Source organism: Polistes fuscatus, unplaced genomic scaffold (assembly GCF_010416935.1).
Source record: "Polistes fuscatus isolate 324 unplaced genomic scaffold, CU_Pfus_HIC Scaffold92, whole genome shotgun sequence".
NCBI classification, from domain to species: domain Eukaryota; kingdom Metazoa; phylum Arthropoda; class Insecta; order Hymenoptera; family Vespidae; genus Polistes; species Polistes fuscatus.
This window is the reverse complement of record NW_025113176.1, coordinates 14251-37403: the sequence shown is the minus strand read 5'-3', so window position 1 is coordinate 37403 and position 23153 is coordinate 14251. Positions and strand designations below refer to the sequence as shown.

Genomic DNA, 23153 nt, shown 5'->3' with positions numbered 1-23153 from the left:
TTTTTCCTCTACTGTTTCTTTCACTACATAAAAATCTTTCCTGTCAATAAAACTAGTCATTTTATATAAACCATGCTCTTTGTAGGCTACTGGAAATAAATTGTTATGCCTATTATATTTTCGATGAATCTTAAATAGAAAAAAACTGGTACTCTGTAAGAGTACAAGAATGAAAAGAAATTCGAAATGGGATAGAAAAGCTGACGTATATATTTCATCAGGATATGATCGTGTAGGATACAGAGTTTTAACAAATAATAAAAAAGTAGGAAATAGACATGTTTATATAATTGAAAGTGATAAAACCTTAATTGGTTTCTGTTGTGACGAAAATAGTGATGATGACAACGATGAAAATATTGAAATGATGAAAATTCTTTATCGAACGAAAGTAATGGAAAAGTAGAGGTAAATGAAAATTCTGATGATGTTGGAAGAGAATTTCCAAGAAGTTCCAGGCTAGAATGAAAGAAATCTGATAGATATAATGTAAATCTTTTGAGTTCAAATTATTTATGTTAATATTGCGAGCGCTGATAGCCCTTTTACTTATAAAGAAGCAATAAATTGTAATAAAAGTCATTCATGGGAAGAAGCTATGAATAAAGAAATAAATTGTTTGATTAAGAACAAAACGTGAAAATTTGTTAAAGGATATAAAGATAAAAAAATATTAGATTTTAAATGGATATACACTAATAAATCTGATAATCGTGAAAGCAACAATTTTAGTGAGAGATTTTCAACAAAGTAAGGTATTAGAAGATTATTAGGATTAGAAGATTCACCATAGCTAGAATACAGACCTAGAAATTATTATTATTTTAATGTTTCCAAAATGACTTAATTTTATGCAAATGAATGTAAAAACAGCTTTTCTAAATGGTTATGTATAGTTAGAGTATATGTAAAACAACCGAAATGCTATGAGGACGAAACAGATAAAGTTTGTAAATTAAAAAAATCTTGTACGGTTTGCGAAAAGCCCGAGAGCTTGGTATGAATGTTTCGATGATTATATTAAAAAATTAAAATTTAAAAAAGTGAAAGTGATTATTATTTAGGGTCATTCCACCAAATAAGACATTTTTACGGGGCGACCCTCGCGATTAGGTTTAACATTTGTGGAGGTGTTCTCTATAATAAGAAAAAATTTTCTACAAGTTTCAGCCTTTAATATGCAGCGGTTCTGGAGTTATGATTTTTTGAAATTTTGAAGAAAAATTTTTTTTAACTTTTTTATTAATTTTTCTGATGAGGAATACTTTTATTAAAATCCACGGAAAATCGTATCTTGTGGGAAAAATTCTCAGCTTTTGAATGAAAATATCCATTTTCTCTAAACACATCAGAAGACCCTTTAAAATCCAATTAAAATGGAAAAATTGATTTTTCTCGATGTGCGGCGCAAGGTACTTCGAATTTGACTTTTTTTTCCGAAAGATCAGAGTTTTTGACACAAAATATATGGTTTTCACGATGTGCATATTTTTTGTTCAATCACAATTAAATTAAACGTAAAATCTTATAATTAAAATACTTTTATTTTTGAACTTTTTTCAGATGTTGATACAGTTTTAATAAAAGTATATCCAATTTCATCATTTATCGATAAAAAGTGTGAATGTCTGTGTACCCTTTACCGTTTTGATGAAGAATATCGTACGTCTAACACATTTTTTTGTCTAAATAATCATCATTCGTTATGAAAGTAAAATCAACGCCTGTAAAATTCTTGATTGCCAAGGAATGCAAATCTTGTTGTGTCAGTATATGTTTTTTATTTTCCATTTGTAATGAAGCTCTAGCAGCATGTCGTTTTACTGAACCTGCAAGCCCGTCGCATGGTCCTTTGCCATCGACAGTCGCAAAAAATGCCACTCAGCGATGATTCTAAAGTCAGCATAATGATAACATAATTACTAAATGCTTTTTTGTTTTTAAATTGCTTTTAAATCTTATACGCTTACTCATTGTGATCAAAAATCAAAGGAGTCCAATGATAATTATAAACTTAAGCAATTATACTTGTGTTAACTTCAAGCTGTCAAGCAACCACAGAAAGATATTAGTCAACAAATATTCGCAAGAAAAAAATAAATAGAGGAGTTGTGAGCGCCATCTGCATCGTATAAGCTCAATTTTTTAGCGAGCAGTTTGAAATTTTTAATATTTAACAGAAAATTTTTCACTATCCCGAATAATCGTATAACACTTAGCGGATTTTAACGTTTAATTTAACTGTGATTGAACAAAAAATATGCACATCGTGAAAAACCATATTTTGTGTCAAAACTCTGATCTTTCGGAAAAAAAGTCAAATTCGAAGTATGCCTCGCACATCGAGAAAAAAATTAATTTTTCCTTTTAATTGGATTTTAAAGGGTCTTCTGATGTGTTTATGATAAAATGGATATTTTCATTCAAAAGCTGAGAATTTTTCCCACAAGATACGATTTTCCGTGGATTTTAATAAACAGTATTCCTCATCAGAAAAATTAATAAAAAGTTAAAAAAATTTTTCTTCAAAATTTCAAAACATCAACTTCAGAACTGCTGCATATTAAAGCTGAAACTTGTAGAAAATTTTTTTTCTTATTTAGAGAAACACCTCCACAAATGTTAAACCTAATCCGCGAGGGTCGCCCCGTAAAATGTACTTATTTGATGAAATGACCTATATTTGTTTTAGTTATCGTTGTCTAGCAGGTTTATGTGTGTCTTCACTTCTTTTTATATTTGCAAGTTTTATTGTTTATTTCTTCCTATATCGAAGGAAATATAGGTGCTTCCTTATCTCTTCGTTACGACGTACCATGGAGCATTCACAATTGTGCGTAGGGGGTTTATGGATTGATTAGCCTCGAGCTTGGCAATGTGACTTTTCGCTGCTATACCCTATAGCGGTATTGTATAGGTCCTAATTGGTTTTTATTATTGTTTTCTAAATTATTAGTTTTTCTTATCTATTGCACACGCTGGACAACGAAGCGGGGTTTTCTCGCATCTTCATCCTCATCCTACTTTCAAATAAAGCACTGCGATGTAGATTTCAAGTAAGTGCAGAAGTATATTACTACTCTCGCCTGTAGTATGTTTAATGATAAATAGGAGGCTTATTAGTCGACAGGTTGCCCGTACTTGGACCGGTTTCATTAGGCTTCTCCTGACATGGGACAGAATCTCGGACGTCTGAATCCGACACTATCTCTGGTAATAGAAATGGCATATTTATGAAAGTTTTTATTTCTGTTGTAACATCAAAAAGCACATGTGTGTCTTATGTACGCACGTCAGAAGTTATACTTCTTTAACGTAACAAAACAAAATATAACTTCAATAACCTCCGAGATAACATCCAAATTACTCCAATTATCCCGCATGTTAATATACATCTAGACATATATAAAAGACGATAAAATAATAAATACATAATGTATCAATAGATTACCTATAACTATATACTATAAAAAGGAATTTAATCAAACGCTCGAAACAAAGTTTTATCGTTTTTTTTCAATTTTTAATAGAAGTCTAAATATGTCGATGGTTAAGATCGTTTTTTTCACATTGAATAAATAAAAAATAAGTTTATAAAATCTTTCATCACTTCTTACTGACGTTTATTACTAATTTAAATATTATTAACCGGAAACATGTTGCGCTATTTACTAGGAAAAATATGCAAGAGTTTTCAGTCGTCTATTCGTAGTAGACAAAGTACATTTTAATTATATATAAGTATTACTTCCTTTATTCCTTGTAAGTATGAACATATTTTAACCTTTCGAAAACATGTCAAAACTTTGTCTCCTTTGCACTATAGGCTCTGAATCTTTTAGTTTTTTTAGCTAGATTTCGATAATTTTTACCCTCTTCTACGTAATAGGCATTGTAAATTTCTATTATATAGTATATTAAACCTAAATATTTAGTACTATTAGTACACAAATTTATATACAAAGTTGATTAAAATATTTTGATTTGTCTAACATCATTTATTTGTCATATTTGATTGCTAATTCACTATCAATATTTTTAGTTTAATTTAATAAATCAGCCATTATAATATTTAACTGTAATTAAAATGTTTAGATACTTGCTATAATATTTAAATTGGAGATATCTTTTCGTACGTATAAGAGTTAACACGTCTGATTGCAAAAAAATGTTTAAGGTATAGGGAAAACTACTAATGCTATGAGCAAAAATTACCTTATTCTATCTAAAAGAATGAAAATGAAAGGATCTCTTTATTTTTGTTTTTCACAGATTGTTAGAAAGAAAATACTGAAGAAAAAAGTGAATTTAATAACGAATAAAAGATCCAAAGAATCAAGGCACAAAGCAACCATTTCATCGTATTATGAGCTATTTTTAGTCTGTAAATAATAAGAAAAATGATTAAATATTAAATAGGGATAAATAATATTTGTTATAAACAATAGATTTTCAAAAAGTTACCTTCTATAAAATGGTTTTGATTCTTCAACCGTCTCCATTGGGTCATTAAGTAAAAATACTCGAATCCCTTTATGTAAGTATCAGAAAAACAATCCCAATCAATATCAGAACACATTAAAAAGAAGTTATGTTTATCGACTACAGATAACTTGTCCCATAATTTCAAAACTTTATCGTTCGTAAATTCCCATTCGTTAAATGTAAAGAAATTGATTACATATTTAAACTTTTCTATATTCCTGTAGATTTAAGCAATCTGAACAAATGTACAATAAATTTATTAATGCTCTTTTTTTTCGATGAATAATAAGTTTCTTGTTAATCTTAAATATATCAGATATTACCTTGGCTTTCTTCCACTAAGATAAGCTAACGAGTCCATTATAATTGCTGGTATCCAGTGCAAAAAAATTGTCAAAAAATATGGAAAGAATAGTTATGGTTAAACCATAGGGTGTAATACCATAACACTTTTTTCGATGGATAATTAAGCCCATGATCTTGCAAATAATTTTCTATAATACCCCAAGTAATTGGTTTTTGAACTGAAGAAACAATATAAATTGGAATCTCTTCGTTAACGGGCAAATATTTATTGTTACTGTTGGAGAGATTAATAATCTGTGGTATGGACCTACAAAAGCTTTTTCTTATTATTGTAAACGTTATTTCAAAAGTTGAACTTAAAATTCATTTTAGAGATTATTCAAAAAAGAAGTAAAAAATGACCGTTCTTCTTGTGCAACGTCCCATGCGGCAGCAATAATGTTGTTGACAACATAGTCGGCAGGACTATATCGCAAATAAAGTTTTCATTACAATATAACGTGTGAAGAACACCAGTAAAACCACCAAAAACAACACCTGTTAGTCCATTCATATTGTTTATCCAACCGGCGATTGGTTCCTTTTCCGTTGAGATAACAATGGATGGCCGAACGATGCAAGTAGGAATTCCATTAGAATATTGCCGTATAGTATCTTCACAGATTGCCTTTGAATATGCGTAGGTGTTTGGCCAATTACCAAGCAACCTGTAAAATTAACGAATTTGCTAATCGACTAAGTTCTAAAAAAAAGCAATAGTCTTCTTGTTTTATTACTTTGGGGTAATTAAATCTAATTGATCTTCGCTCAAAATCTCTGTCAATTTAATTATGTCTTCTGTCTTTATAGGTGGCATATAGAATTTTTCTTCGATTTTACTATATACACACTGCGAATATGCCGTTGATATATAAACAAAGGCCTAAAGAAAAAATTTATTGATATATTAGACCAATTTATCATTTAAGTAATTTCAATGTCTAAGTAAAAGGATCACTTAGGGAATAACGCTTAAACGAACGTGATTTTATATAGATGGTTTGATTAAAACAGTACCTTCAAACTTGTCATCTCCTGTGCAAGCAAGAGAAGATCCCTTGTTCCTCTAATATTCGTATTAACTATAAACGAATATTATCATTAAAACGCACGGATGCTGCACTATGGAAAATAAAATCGGTATTTTTAATGCGTTCGCGGTCTTTCTCTGACAATCCTAAATTCAATTGACTCATGTCACCTTCTATCAGAATAATTTTTTTTTCGACATCTTTTTGTTCTCTCTTCAATCTATCAAAAATCTGAAAATTTAAATATATACGGTAATTAGTTTTTATTATGTCCAGAAAATAAAATTATGTAACTAAGTGTCGTAGGAAAGTTGGACGGATAAAAAAATCTTTTTGAACGTTTAATTCGATATTGTTGAACGTTTCGTCCTTTTTATTGGAACTTCATTAGCAACTGAAATTTTATTATGACTTATCTTGAAATATACATATTATATAAAATTAAAAATTAAAAAGAAAGGTATTTAATATTATTTCCATCGTTTTTGTTCACGAGTCTTTATATATTTCTAAGACATACATTCTCATAAACTAACAATACTTAACATTTACAAATTGTTATCCTAAAACAGTTACGTTTAAACACATAATCCAACAATACTGATTCAATCTAGATTTTTGTGTTATTTCTAGGCATCCTGAATATTATGGTGCCTTCCATTGCTATGTCTTATATAATTAATTTTAAAATCTCATTGTAAATGCTGTTTAAATTATTGTGTCAGTTCTGTAATTTATTGTATTATTTTTATGTTATACATTTCACTTATATTTCTTTTGTACCAATTGTCTTATATATCTAGAATAGTTGCTTTGTCAAACTTAAATTTGTATCCTGTTTTAAAATGATGTTCAGCTAACGAGTTGGTATTATTTTTTTGTGCATTAGTAGGTTCACAGTCATTCCTATGCTGGTCTAATCTTTTTTTGAGTTTCTGTTTTGTTTGTCTTATATAACACCTATCATATTTACATGGTATTTTGTACAATAAGTTCAATTGATCTAGTTTATCAACCTTGTTTTTTAATTTTGTGTAAATAGAATTTTCTTTAACTATGTTATAAAAAGCTAGTTTGATATTAGTGTTTTTAACACATTTATTTATTTTATTTGACAGTTATTTACTAAAAGGGAACCTAATGATTTTTTTATTATTATTCGGATTTCTTTCTTTTTTAACCCATCCACTTTTCTTCTAAACTTAGTTTAATATACGATAATATTAGTGATATTTTTTATTGACATAATAATTAATACAAATTACGTAACTTTACTTACAACATCATTAAAATACTCTTTGAATCGAGTCTGCGAATCCTTCTGTTTTTTCGCTCTTATCAGCAAATAAATCGTTGTTATTTCTGGACAACATCTACTAATATCAATGCATTTGTAATTTAATTTTTGGCGAAAAATAGATTATTATTTAAACAGAATATCATTTTATAAGTTTACATATAGAAGGAAAGAGAAAATAGAGCAAAGAGAAAAGAAAGAATAATTATCGTGAACCAAAATAAATAAGTAGTAGAATGCAAAAGGATTTTTATTAAACGTTTGAATAAATTAGCTAAAGAGGATGAAGATTATTTTCAAAAACGTATACAAATAAAAGATGTGCGTATATTGTGTCATCTAAACATTAGTTTATTGGGATTTATTTTAACTAGCTGTAACTCTAACATTGTAATAGAAAAAATTTAAGAGTAAACAGGAAGAAGGTTTTTCAGTCTCATGTGAATGTATATGTAAATACAGATTAATTAAGATTAAGATAACATAGAATTTTACTGTTGGAATGGCACATATAGATATTTCTAGAATAGCTAAAGACGATGTCCTTACAAGTAAAGCTAAGCAAAATGTTTCTTATATTTTATTGTTTTGCGATAGTATGAGCATTAGTGTATAAGAGTGTGATTGTATATGTGCGTGCGTGAGTGCGTGCTTATGGGTACGTGACTGAAAACAGAGCTATTATACTATCAATTGTTATCAACGATGGTGTAAAATTGAAATTCTAAAGAAATGATGGTTAAGGAGAAAGATTAGAAAAAAAATGACAATAAGCGATTGATGATAAACAATAAAGGAATATATATTCGTTACTGTATATTTACAATCGTATCGATTTATTATCGATATTTATGATTGATTTATTATCGTAACTCATTACACGTATATATACATGTAATTGACTTTTGACCAGGATCGAAAACTTATGACCCGCGGATCGTGCACTGACCCACGCAGACCCCTGAATTGAATTACGTGTCGAATTTGCTTAACTTAAAATTATTTTTTATAATATTGAATTTTTTTTATGACTTTGAATTTTTTTTATAATATTTGAATTCTGTTTTAATTAAAAAAAAAAGTATTACATAGAATATTAATAGAAAATTTCTATTAATAAAATAATCAATGCCAAGCAAATTTTAAAGATAAGTAGGAGTTTATAATTTATCGAAATATATGCATTTGATTCGAAAAGGCATTCGACCGTGTGCAGTTAAAGGATGTTATACACCTCCTCTATAACCGACAAATTCCGAATAATCTTATCAAGACCATAGAGGATATCTATAGAAACAATAAGATCCAAGCAAAGATAAATGGTGCCTTGACTGAACCGATTGATGCAGGTCGTGGTATCCGACAAGGGGATTCCTTAAGTCCCCTGCTTTTTAACATCATTATGGACGAAATAATAAGAAACGTAAGACTGCTAAAAGGATATAAAATGGGCAACGAAGAAATAACCATCCTATGCTATGCTGATGACGCTGTATTAGTGGCCGAAAATGAGGATGATCTACAACGTCTACTACACCGATTTAACTGCATAGCCAAATCATTCAATATGAAAATATCGGCCCAGAAAACTAAATGCATGACAACATCAAAGACACCGTTAAGATGCAAACTGGAAATTGAAGGGAAGGTTATTCAGCAGGAAATGAGATTTAAGTACCTAGGAATAGAAATCTCAGGATATGGTGATGTTGAAGCAGAGGTAAGAGAACAGACAATGAAGGCATCCAGAATAGCGGGTTGTTTGAATGACACAATATGGCGAAACAAAAACATGGACATAGAGACCCAAGCAGAATCTACAAGGCAATGGTAAGACCTATTATGTCACATACCGCAGAAACTCGACCAGACACGGCGAAAACGAAACAGTTACTAGAGACAACCGAAATGAGAGTTCTTCGCAGAATAGCTGGAAAAACACTACTGGATCGAGAGAGAAGTGAAGATATAAGAAGAGCATGCAAAGTGGAAAACATTAACGAATGGATACTAAAAAGGAAAAAAGAATGGAACGAACATATCAACAGAATGGACAACGGAAGAATTGTCAGAATTGCACGGGATAAGTCACCGGTTGGCCGCAGAAGCACGGGGCGCCCATGAAAACGGTGGTGCGACAATTTAACAGTGCAATAGGCAGAAAAACGTCGTTACGAAACAGGCAATTTGCCTAAACTAAAGAATGAAGAAGAAGAAGAAGAAGAATAATATCTTATCTCGCCATCAAAGCCAATCAAGCCAGATCCACCCATCGTTCTACTCAGACTAGCAAGAAACGGAGATTGCTTGTTTGTGTGTTTATAATTATTTTGCACTGCGAAGGAAATATCGTTTAACAATACACCTAATAGATGATGTGCACAAAAACATTTAGCAACACTCTGTCCTCAAGAGGGAAAAATCGAAAACGTCATATTTGTAAACTGAAACGGTAATCACCTAACAAATTATAAAGGATGTCAGACGAGAAAACTACTACAACAAAAATTGTTTCCAACGCTAAGGAAAAAGGTACTGAATAAACTTACTTTAGACAATGCTTCGACGGTAAGCCAAAACAATAAACCACACGAAAATGCCAACAGAGATATACAAATATTAAATCACACTGCATCACGAAGAAGCTACGCTGAAGATACAAAATTCTCTTTTCAAATAACAAACGCCACAAATTATCACGATGCTACAATTATTAACAAATACGCTACTTAACAACAAATAATTGATAAGCACATAAAATAGCGGTTTGGAATAGCAATGGATTAGAGCAACGAACTCAAGAAACCAAAGTGATTTTATATTCGAACGACATAGATATTCTACTCGTATTCGAAACTCATCTCCGGGATGGGAACTGTATAAATATTTCATTCTATACCATGCATGACACAAATCATCCTTCAGGTGAAGCGCATGGTGGAACTGCCATAATTATTAGGAATGAGATCAAACATTATCTACAGAGTAAAACAGCTAACGATAAATTTCAAGTCACAACAATTACCTTAAGAACTCAGGGCAATTCACCTAAACTCTCAGCTATTTACAAAAAACAGAAATTAGAAATTTAAACTGATCAATTGAAAAATATTTTCTAGTAAATGGTATTAAATTACTAGCAACCTTAGACTTCTACGCTAAGCATCCTAATTGGGAATGAAAAGTAACATTACCACGAGATAAAAAATTATATTCATAAATAACTATATCATAACTAAAAATCTTCTTCGCAGGCGAATCAACTTACTGTCTCTCTTTTAATTACAAAACTTCCCACTTATAAGACTTCGGCGTCCTAAAAGGTTTAAATCTTTAATTTTAAATCTGAATCATTTAATTCAATTTGACAATTCAACCATAATAATAAAATACCAGAACAAACGTGTCAGATATAAAAATTAAAAAATCTGTGAGATAGAAATACAAATGGAAGATCTTTAAAGAAATCTTAGAATTCAAATTGAACTGTAATATTAAGCTCAAGACCACTGTTCAAATAGAAAAAGCAGTTAACAATTTAACACATGCAGTACAAGAAGCAGCGTTAGCGTCTACATCTCAAAGGATTTACCCAAAAAAATCCTGTCATATCTTAGCACTATTTTGCAAAAAATAAAATTAAAAAGTCAAGCTGTTCTAAATAGTAGAAAAAAGGAACTATGTGTGTACTTACGTACGCACGTAAGAAGTTTACTTCTTTAGCGTAACAAAACACTTTTTTTCGCAGCCTCTATGTCTTACAACGTTCCATGTATGTTATGATGAATACTTTCTTTTGGATCAATTTTTATAACGATAGTAATAGGCATTACACATCTCTGCATTAAATTTTGAAATCTCAAAAACTAAAAAAACAATTTAAATGTATACTGATACTAGCCAAAAAGCTGCAAGAATTTGTAGTTTCATTAAAATTACTGTAGAAAATAATTTATAATAATTAAAATGTATGCATTTTCCAATTCTTTTAATAGAATATTATTAAACATAGTTTCTTCCCAGTGTGAATAAAAAGAAGACTGTATATTCCAAAATCTTTCATGATTTCAGTATCGTCAGCATCTTTCTATCGTTGTTTGAAAATAATGCGCCTCTCTTCCAGTAACATGAATGATCATCTATGCGGAGTAATAAGTTTTCTAATGCATAGAATAAACATTATTTAATAATATTATAATATTTATTTCTTTCAGAAGCAAGACAATAATTTTACCTTTTAACAGATTCATGTTTTGCTTATTCCTTGTAACTGTTACTGCATTCTCTTTGCCTAATAACTTAAATGAAATCTCTACGAAGGAGACATTAGCAAAAAGAAATTTTTATATTGTTAATAATTGGAAAAAGAAATTTATATGGACAGATCCAATGCTGATGTCACGTCATAGTGACAACTAATTTCGAAAATTCAAGTATTTATAGTAAATCCGAATTTTGTCATAATTCTATATATTTAGCGTTAATATTTGCTTTTTCTTCATTAACGAATTTGTATCTATATTGTTTTGTATTCTAATATTTTAGTACGCGATGTTTTTCTCTACATATTGTATAATTTGCACTTTTATCTAATAAGTACTCTCATGAACGACCATCGATATTTGCATTTTTGTTAGCATATGGAAATTAGAATGTACAGATCAATTGTCGTTCATGTGAAAACCTACCTTACCTACCAATAGGGTCGGTAAGCAGGTCTGTCGATAAGTGGAAGTCTGTAATACCGACTTCGTGCTCCTACATTACCGACACTTGTTATTAACATTTGGTTGGTATAACAATTGCTGTTTGCATTCATCTTTAATTAAATGGTTGCTGCAGATAACATTGTTATATTTTGTTGTTCTTTTAATTGGGAGTAAATTTTAACAGTTTTATTAATTAATAGAACAAATAGTTAATAACATTTATATAAAGTAATAATGTTAGCTGGAACATAAAATTCCCACAGTCGTAATAAAGCAAACGTGCAATGAAAGGAAATCTCTTGGCTCAAGTATGAGGCGCACGTGCAGTTCTGGGAATTTCTGCCTGATAGTAACCTGATACTTTAGTCGCTACCGGGAATTAGCGCTTGATAGTAAATGATATTTTTTCGAGGCAAATTCCATTCCCAGCTGACGACAGCAGTTTAGAGCTTGATTGTAACTAATATTTATTCACACGTGCAAACTTAAAAGATCAGCAGATTCCTTTCCCACGGGTTGGTAAAAGTCGGTAGTGGAGGAAGCACCTAGCGCGAGTGGGGGTACCTCCCACTCGGCCGTACGGGACTCGACGTGGGGAGCTTAGAGACTCCTCGCCGGCAGTCTACCGGCAACCATTATACTTAAAACACATAAAAAGTCTACTACAATACTTGATTAGTTCGCTTCATAAATTAGTCTATTGCGTGAACCTTAGTAATTTTGACGGTTTTTACAATTTAATATCTGTTACCGTGAGTCGATCAGTAAGACCTAACACCGTAAGTCGAGTGTTTCGCGTCGAACCTTTGTCTACTATTTCTGCGTCGACTAAGTTCGATATTTGTTTCGTAGTATGACAATTGCTATTAGGTTCGACATCTGTTATTGAATTCGACATCTATTACTAAGTTTGCTACGTTTGTAAACGAGTTTTTCGATAATTGTTTCTTAATCTTTACATTTATAAAAGTTTACATTTGCTATTGTCTGTGTTCGTATTGTGAGTTATACTGTGCATAACCTTGTGTTGTTTATTGTTAAAGTTTACTTAAGAATATACTGTTATTTTACCTAAAATTTTTGGAATTGTTTCGAACCAACAACTAAGCTCCTTTTGCACCTGATTCCTTGTACCTATCTTCAAAATTCAACACTAGCACAATTGGAATTAAGGAGCTCCGGAATCAACACAGGGGACCACACTCCGAGGATTCCGTAAAATCATAGAGCATATTAACATCAAGGTAAGTTGTCATCTCTTACTCATTAAAGGAGTTAAGTTCCGCTTCTAGCCCAGATCCCGGGTAAAGTACTGGCTCTACAGGCTGACCCAAAATAGGGCATTTATTCTCTTTGCCGAGAAGACAGCAAGAAAGTCGGTATCGGATCGGAGAATTATCTAAAATTGTTCTTGCTCCTTGGCAGTCCTCTTCTAGGACGTCACAGGAAGCAAAAACTGGTGGCAGCGGTGGGATAAAAGGGAAGTGAGAGTCTTAACCTAATTTAGCTCGAATCCTCAGTGTGGGATCATTGCTATAATTCACATATAAAAGAAAATATTTCATAGTAGTTAAAATGGCAACAGACCGTACACGCGTTAGAACAGATTCTCCCATCTCTGACGGGGCGATGGGTGGATTCAATGACGAATTAGCGGAAAAAGAATTATTAATAAGAAAAGAATGGAAGAAATCATTTTGTTCCAAGAACAGTTAAATAATTTGCAGTTGGAAAGTTATAAAAGACAGGAGGAACTAGACAGGAGAGAGAGCGAGATTGAAAATAAAAGAAAAGAGTTAGCACATAGAACGTAAACTAGAATTAAGGGAAGAAGAAATTCGTAGGTCTATGGGCGAAGATTTTGGCGGCTTTCGAGGATTTGAACGATCGCGAACTCCGGTAGACTCATTTATCCATATCAAGAACACCAAATTTGTCGCCATCCAGTTCTCCACGGCCTGTTCCACCGCGTCAAACTATCGTTACTCCTTTGCCAAATAGTAACGATTTGAAAACAGAAAATGAGCGACTAAAGCGTGAATTAGATTTATTGAGGGGAGTAGTTGCTGCATCTCGTCCGCCCTCTCCTCCTCCGCGTACAACGAATGCTTCGGTCAAATTGCGTGAAATTGTGGAAGCGGTACCGAGGTTCGATGGTCACAACATCTCGGTTATTCAGTTTGCGAGAGCTTGTAAAAGAGCTCTTGATTCTTTGCCCGCTTGTTATTCTGCCGAAACAGAAACTTCACTAACCAAGCTGCTTATCTCGAAATTAAACGGACACGCATACGTTGTTGTAGAGGATCTGAAAATAACTAAAGTAGAGCAATTAATAGATCGGCTGAAGGATGCTTTCTTGCCAGCACACGGGACGAATTACTATCGCGGACAACTAGCAACCGAGTTTAAAAAGCCAAAGGAGCACGTTCTTGATTACTTTAGTCGCGTCCGTGGTCTAACTCAGTCAATAATTGATGAGGAATCGAAGCAGGTTGGGCGTTTAGAACGATCTGTTGAGCGCAAAATAGAAGAGGAAGGCCTTGACGCCTTCATTCGCGGTCTTCCGTCAGATTACCGAACTGCATTGCGATTCGAACGGTATACCGATTTTAGTTCAGCCTTAATTTGTTTGCTGCGAATTGACAAACAAATTCAAGACGACGCAAAAAGAACTGCTTCTCCTACTTATAGGAGCCGTGTCGCGAATATCAGACAAATTAAGGAAATAATAGTCTGTAATCACTGCAAAAAACAGGGTCATAAGGAAAACAATTGCTGGCTAAAAAGAAAGTCAGGGAAAAATTCACCAAGTCCATCAAATTCATCTAATAAATCGGTTAAACGAAGAGAAGGTCATTGTAATTATTGCAAGAAATTAGGCCATTGGAAATACGAGTGTCGATCACTAAAATATAATAATGATAAACGAAATAATCAGAACCAGGGAAACGACGGGAAGGGTCCGGCGGCGGACGCACGCCGTTCCCCCTCTCCCAAACCGCGTCCAAGATCTCCGCAACCGAAACCGGAACAGTCGCAATCAGGCAAATAATGTACGAACCGGTTATTAGGGCTCCATGTGTCACTGGTACCTCTCAAGAACTGACTGGCACCGTGACATTGATGATCGACACTGGCGCGGAAATCAATTTGATAAAATCTAACGTACTACGTAAATCGACAGAAACAGACGCTACGGAGACAGTACAGTTAACGGGTATCTCCCAGGACAGACATAACACGCTTGGCACTGCCAAGGTTCGCATATTTGGGGAGAACGTTAAATTCCACTTAGTAGAAGGAAATTTCCCTATTCAATCGGATGGTATTTTGGGAACCGAGTTCCTACAATCAAAATCTGCTACCATTGATTATACTAGTGGATGTCTTAAATTTCGCGAAAAGGTAATTCCGTTTGTCACAGACGAGAGTGTTTGCATTCCTTCAAGAATGTCTCAAATTTGCTACTGCTACGTCGCGAATACTGAAGTAAAAGAGGGATATATCCCTCAGTTACAGCTCCCACCTGGAGTCTATGCAGGTGAAGCTTTAGTTAAAAACGAAAACGGGAAAGCATATTTTAAGGTAATAAACACGACTTCGAAACCTGTCTCTTTAGCAATTCAGAGATTGGAATTATTTGATTATAGTCTAGGTACTCTTCCGAATTCTGCACCAAATAACTCCGATCCTTTGTCCGAAATCTGCGATCCCGATCAATCCGAATATTTGCATTATGTACATACCATTTTTGCATCCACCTCCGCTAATGAAACTCCGAAGAGGGGTGATCCGAAATCTGAATCAACCTTACCACCCTCTCGAGTAGAATCCGTAAAATCCCTCCTCCGTCTCGAACATTTGAATACGGAAGAGGCTGAATCTGTTTCAAAATTAATTGCAGCAAACGCTGATATCTTCCATGCCAGGCGAACCGCTTGGATGCACCGATATTTTGCAACATAAGATCATTACTAGTGACAATGTTCCGGTGTACACAAAACAATATAGATTCCCTCCGGTTCACAAGGAAGAAGTTAGGAAACAGACATCAGAATTGCTGAAAGACGGAATAATTAGGCCATCTCTCTCACCGTACAATTCTCCAATATGGATTGTACCTAAAAAGGCGGATTCCAAAGGAAATCCCAAATGGCGGATGGTGATCGATTATCGGAATTTAAATGAAAAAACAGTAGGAGACGCTTATCCTATACCTAACATAACCGAAATATTAGACCAACTCGGCGCGGCAAGATATTTTTCGACATTTGATTTGAAATCCGGATTTCACCAAATTAAAATGCATCCGGATGACCGAGAAAAGACAGCGTTCTCGACCCCGTACGGTCATTTTGAATTTAGTAGAATGCCATTCGGCTTAAAAAACGCTCCAGCAACTTTTCAACGGTTGATGGATCATGTCTTGACCGGTTTACAGGGCGAGGAAATGTTTGTTTACTTGGATGATGTCGTTCTTTACGCAAGGTCACTTAGCGAGCATGAAGCAAAATTTGATAAGCTCGCGCAAAGACTCCGTAAGGCCAATTTGAGGTTACAACCCGATAAATGTGAATTTTTAAGGCGGGAGGTAATCTATTTGGGACACATCATCGGGGAGAACGGTGTTAAACCTGATCCAAAAAAATTAGACGCTGTCAGAGAATTTCCGCGACCGAAAAATGCTAAATCTGTTCGACAATTTTTGGGACTTGCCGGATATTATAGAAGGTTTATTCCTGCCTTTTCTAAGGTTGCTAAACCATTGACAGATTTATTAAAAAAGGATGTTTTATTTCGCTGGGAAAGTACCCAAGAAAATGCATTTTGCTCGTTAAGGGACTCATTGTGCAAGGAACCGATACTACAATTTCCAAATTTTAACTTGCCCTTTAACGTAACAACAGATGCATCCGGCTATGCAATTGGTGCCGTCTTGAGTCAAGGTCCTGTCGGGAAGGATCTGCCTGTCTCATACTGCTCGCGAATTTTGAATAAAGCAGAAATAAACTACTCTACAATTGAAAGAGAACTTCTGGCAGTAGTATATGCGACAAATTATTTTAGGCCTTATTTATACGGGCGAGAGTTTACTCTGATAACTGATCACAAACCGCTAGTTTGGCTCAAGTCAATTAAAGATCCGACTTCGAGACTCGTAAAATGGAGTTTGAAGTTAGCTGACTATTCGTTCAAAATTGTGTATAAGCCCGGAATTGCTAATGCTAACGCAGATGCCTTATCCCGAAATCCAGTGGAGACGAGGAGCGTACTCCCTGTATATGCGGACGATTCGGACGACAGCCCTATTAGGTTCAATGTCAGACGCGCATTAACAGAAAACGAAGACTATGACCTCGACGAAACAGCTGACGGGACGACGATCTCGACGTGACGTTACCCTCGACAGCTGACGCTAAGATAACAGAAACAGACAATGAATACTCTGACGTCGAGAGTGCCAGTGACTCAGCTGACTACGATAAATTGTTTTCTCCGTACACACCGACGAGAGTAGATATGCGTTCAAGAATGATAACGGAAAATATATTCGAGACAAGGGACTCTCTGCATTTAAGGCGAGATAACTTGATAGTATTTACGGATCTTAGCGGTACACCTTGTGACGATGGCGCCAAACTTTTGGATAAAGCCAAACGGCTCCCGAAATCAGAACATTTAGTGTTAGCTCGAGCTAGGGTAACTAACATCGGAAAATATAAACTAGTAATAATACCTATAAAGGAACAAGCTGAGAACTCTACAAAATTCGAAACTCTGGTAGAAGCAATTGGCGCTTTACTTTCTGTTACCCGCGAATTGGGACTTAAATCTGTAAGTATTTCTAAGACAAATAATATCGATGGCATCCCATGGTCGCACGTCCAAAGGAAACTTCAAAATACTTTTGAATCTGAAATTTGCAAAATAGTAATTTGTCTTAATGAAATTCTAATCCCAGAACAGGAAAAGCGTAATGACATTCTTGCAGAATGCCACTCTTCGGCTATCGGTGGACATAAGGGTGTAACAAAAACTTATAACAGAATTAGGCAGAAGTATCATTGGCCCAATATGAAAAAAGACATACAAGAATACATTAGAAATTGCGAAGGATGTCAATTAAAGAAATTAGTTAGAATAAAGTCTAAGGAGCCAATGATACTAACCGATACGCCAGGAGCGGCATTCGACAAAATTGCCATGGACATTGTTGGACCACTTCCGGAAACAAAAAAGGGCAATAAATATATTCTTACTATACAGGATTCACTAACAAAATTTTTCGTTGCAGTAGCTCTGAAGACAGCTACATCAGTTGATATTGCGGAAGGCATGGTCCATAATTTTTGTAATATATTCGGAGCGCCACGCTCAATTCTGACTGATCAAGGGAAAAATTTCACAGGCTCCTTACTAAGGGCAATTGCTAAACAGTACCGTTGTAAGCAAATAAAAACCACAGCATTTCACCCACAGTCAAATGGGTCACTTGAGCGTTCGCACATTGTTAATAGAATACTTAAAACAATTTATAGTAAGAAGAGCGAGTGGGATAATTGGCTCACTCATGCTATGTTCGCATACAATACTAGCACACATGAGGGAACTAGGTTCACACCTCATGAATTGGTTTCGGAAGACAAGCGAATGCTCCCTCGGGAGAGGTGCTTACGAACGTTGCCCTAGAGAATACCTATTTAGAATACTATTTAGATTTAGTTCATAAAATTAGGTCAGCTCAGAAAATAGCAAGAAGGAACCTGGTGGGCGCAAAAATAAAATCCAAATTTTATTATGATCAAAATTCTCGCGGCCAAAAACTTGAGGTCGGAAATAACGTCTATTTGTTGAAACAACCAACTTCTAAGTTTGGAGACCAGTACACTGGCCCCCACCAGATTCTAGAGATTCTACGTAATAATAACATAAAAATTAGTTATAAAAATGGAAGTAGGATTGTCCATCGAGACAAAGTTAAATTAACTAGAAATAAAAATTAGGACAATTCTTGCATAATTATCACATATATAACCTTTGTATGAATCTATTATAAGAAATTTTTGTAAAGACCTGTACATCTGCAACAGAAAGGATGCATTCCGAACTTTGCTGCATCATCATCGGTTACGTCACCATAGCTTCCGCATTGTTGGGTTACGATTGCGGCGGGACAGCTGCGAATATAACATCTGTGTCACTGCTGGAGACGGGGGACTGCAATCTCCCCACCACAACACCCAACAAGACGAAGACGTACATACAGCTGTTGCAGCTGACTGACTACGATACAACACCGGTATACCAGTGTCGGATTGAAGTTGACCGTGTCATTTATTACTGCGGCATGAGCTCGCATATATCAGCTGTTCATAACGGGCGCCGCGTATATCTGATGGACGTGTCTGCCGACGTTTGCAAATCGATTGTTAATACCGGTACACTTTCTTTAAATTCGTTCACTCAATTGACTGGACTTCGAGTAAATACGACCGATTTTCGGAGTGTTACATTAGCAGGCTCCATAGCCACCGACGGTAAGTGCCTCGGCACACAATACGCAGATACCGACGGAACATGGGACGGTGTAGTAGTGCAAAGTGTAGTACGAACAAATATAAGAACATATACGGGAACAGTGAAGTGAAGGATAATGTGATCTCACTACGGGGAAATGTGCGGTGCACCTTTTCGGAAGGAACATGCCTCACGGACGAAAACGGGAGTGCATTTTGGACAATAATTCCTAAATCGGCGTGCAACTTCGAACAATACACAGCTTTATACGAAGGCACAGCAACAAAAATAGTTTCGCCTGTTACCATTTCACTACTGTCAACAATGTATACGGTGACAGAGGGGGATACGACTTTCGCATTAATGGGCAAGGAAGAACACCATCTCTGTGGGTATAGTTTGATCACGACAGAACATCCGAAGCTGTTCATTTTAGAAACACAGCGGGGAAGAACGTTCACATCAAAGGCGAAAATAACACCTAACAATATGGATTTGTTCGCCTACGTGAACTCGAAATTTGTGTATGTTGAAAGGCATCATCGTGACCAGTTGGAAACTCTATACCACAGTGTACTACAACAAAGATGTAATCTGGAACAGCAAGTAATCAGAAATGCGTTAGCCTTGGCCGCGATCCTTCCTGATGTCTTTGCGTACACAGTAATGAAAAAACCAGGATACATGGCAGTGATAGGCGGTGAAGTTGCACATATTATCAAATGCACACCGGTTCCTGTAAAGGTTAGACACGCGGGAGAATGTTATCGTGAACTCCCAGTGACATATCAAAACACCAGCATGTTCCTTAAACCAAAATCCAGAATTTTGGTAAGTAAGGGCACCGAAGAATCCTGCAGCGCACTACTACCACAAGAATATCTGGTCGAAGGTGTTTGGTACCAGTTGCTGCCAAAGCCAACTTACGTAAAGGATCCGCAAATTTTGGAACCAGACACGGAAGTGTTGTGGAAATATACCGACGCGGGATCCTTGGCAACCAGTGGTATTTACACACAGGCGGATCTGGACAATCTTAGGGACCACGTAATGTTCCCTATAGAACAGCCCTCTATACTGAACAATATTGCCAGGGGGGCAACCGGTCAAAAGGTGCAAACAGAAACATTAAATTTTATGAACTTTGTGAGTAAGAACGAATTTAACAAATTTGCGGAAAGTGTTACCTCGAAAGTGTGGAACGGACTTTTAAAATTCGGGTCAGTCAGTGCGGCAATACTAGGAGTAATATTTATATTTAAAATAATAAAATTGGTCATTGATTCTATCTTGCGTGGTTACGCCCTACACACGGTATATGGGTGGAGCATCCATCTATTGGGCGCTATTTGGGGCTCAATAACGGGCCTACTTCTCCAGTTAAAGAACAGTAAGGATCGCCGGGCTGCATCAACCGAAACCGAACTCCGTGAAATCACCACGGAGCAGTCCGAAACAGTAAACAGTTTAGCCGATAGCAATCAACCAACTACGGCTACAAGCAGCTCGCAAACCGAGGAATCACCCGGTAAGCAATTGCGGTTTTATGCGGACGACGAAATCCTTCAGAAATTTCGCTCTTTACGAAGCAGTAGAAAATGAATTCCTACGTGCTTCTCTTAAAGGGGGGAGGTGTCACGTCATAGTGACAACTAATTTCGAAAATTCAAGTATTTATAGTAAATCCGAATTTTGTCATAATTCTATATATTTAGCGTTAATATTTGCTTTTTCTTCATTAACGAATTTGTATCTATATTGTTTTGTATTCTAATATTTTAGTACGCGATGTTTTTCTCTACATATTGTATAATTTGCACTTTTATCTAATAAGTACTCTCATGAACGACCATCGATATTTGCATTTTTGTTAGCATATGGAAATTAGAATGGATACAGATCAATTGTCGTTCATGTGAAAACCTACCTTACCTACCAATAGGGTCGGTAAGCAGGTCTGTCGATAAGTGGAAGTCTGTAATACCGACTTCGTGCTCCTACATTACCGACACTTGTTATTAACATTTGGTTGGTATAACAATTGCTGTTTGCATTCATCTTTAATTAAATGGTTGCTGCAGATAACATTGTTATATATTTTGTTGTTCTTTTAATTGGGAGTAAATTTTAACGGTTGTTGTTAATTAATAGAACAAATAGTTAATAACATTTATATAAAGTAATAATGTTAGCTGGAACATAAAATTCCCACAGTCGTAATAAAGCAAATGTGCAATGAAAGGAAATCTCTTGGCTCAAGTATAAGGCGCACGTGCAGTTCTGGGAATTTCTGCCTGATAGTAACCTGATACTTTAGTCGCTACCGGGAATTAGCGCTTGATAGTAAATGATATTTTTTCGAGGCAAATTCCATTCCCAGCTGACGACAGCAGTTTAGAGCTTGATTGTAACTAATATTTATTCACACGTGCAAACTTAAAAGATCAGCAGATTCCTTTCCCACGGGTTGGCAAAAGTCGGTAGTGGAGGAAGCATTTAGCGCGAGTGGGGGTACCTCCCACTCGGCCGTACGGGACTCGACGTGGGGAGCTTAGAGACTCCTCGCCGGCAGTCTACCGGCAACCATTATACTTAAAACACATAAAAAGTCTACTACAATACTTTGATTAGTTCGCTTATAAATTAGTCTATTGCGTGAACCTTAGTAATTTTGACGGTTTTTACAATTTAATATCTGTTACCGTGAGTCGATCAGTAAGACCTAACACCGTAAGTCGAGTGTTTCGCGTCGAACCTTTGTCTACTATTTCTGCGTCGACTAAGTTCGATATTTGTTTCGTAGTATGACAATTGCTATTAGGTTCGACATCTGTTATTGAATTCGACATCTATTACTAAGTTTGCTACGTTTGTAAACGAGTTTTTCGATAATTGTTTCTTAATCTTTACATTTATAAAAGTTTTACATTTGCTATTGTCTGTGTTCGTATTGTGAGTTATACTGTGCATAACCTTGTGTTGTTTATTGTTAAAGTTTACTTAAGAATATACTGTTATTTTACCTAAAATTTTTGGAATTGTTTCGAACTAACAACTAAGCTCCTTTTGCACCTGATTCCTTGTACCTATCTTCAAAATTCAACACTAGCACTATTGGAATTAAGGAGCTCCGGAAATCAACACAGGGGGCCACACTCCGAGGATTCCGTAAAATCATAGAGCAATATTAACATCAAGGTAAGTTGTCATCTCTTACTCATTAAAGGGGTTAAGTTCCGCTTCTAGCCCAGATCCCGGGTAAAGTACTGGCTCTACAGGCTGACCCAAAATAGGGCATTTATTCTCTTTGCCGAGAAGACAGCAAGAAAGTCGGTATCGGATCGGAGAATTATCTAAAATTGTTCTTGCTCCTTGGCAGTCCTCTTCTAGGACGTCACACTGAAAATGAATATTTTTTTACTTGTGTTACAGTCTTTAATTGAAACAGAAAATGTTAATGTAGCTAAAACTATTTAAGAAAGTATTTTATGTATGAAATATAAAGAAATAAATGTGGAAACAAAGCCACATAAATGGAATTAAAAAATAATATTAAATTATTTTTACTCGGTAAAGTATTTTAACTGAATTTTAAGCTATTCTACTCACTATTGTTTGTTATAATATCAGGATAAAGAGAACGATTTTAATTCATCGGTATACTTAAAATAAAATCAGAAAATTTTCATTATATCGTTAAGGCATAAAAAAATCGTACAGTATGTTATCCAGTTTATTCATTTTAACCTAAATTGATGATCACCATAG

At 34.8% G+C, this 23153-nt stretch overlaps 1 pseudogene; it reads right to left on the bottom strand.

Moving 5' to 3' along the window:
- Positions 1–3097: 3097 nt before the first annotated feature.
- On the bottom strand, positions 3098–15831 carry LOC122525845 (annotated as a pseudogene).
- Positions 15832–23153: the final 7322 nt, after the last annotated feature.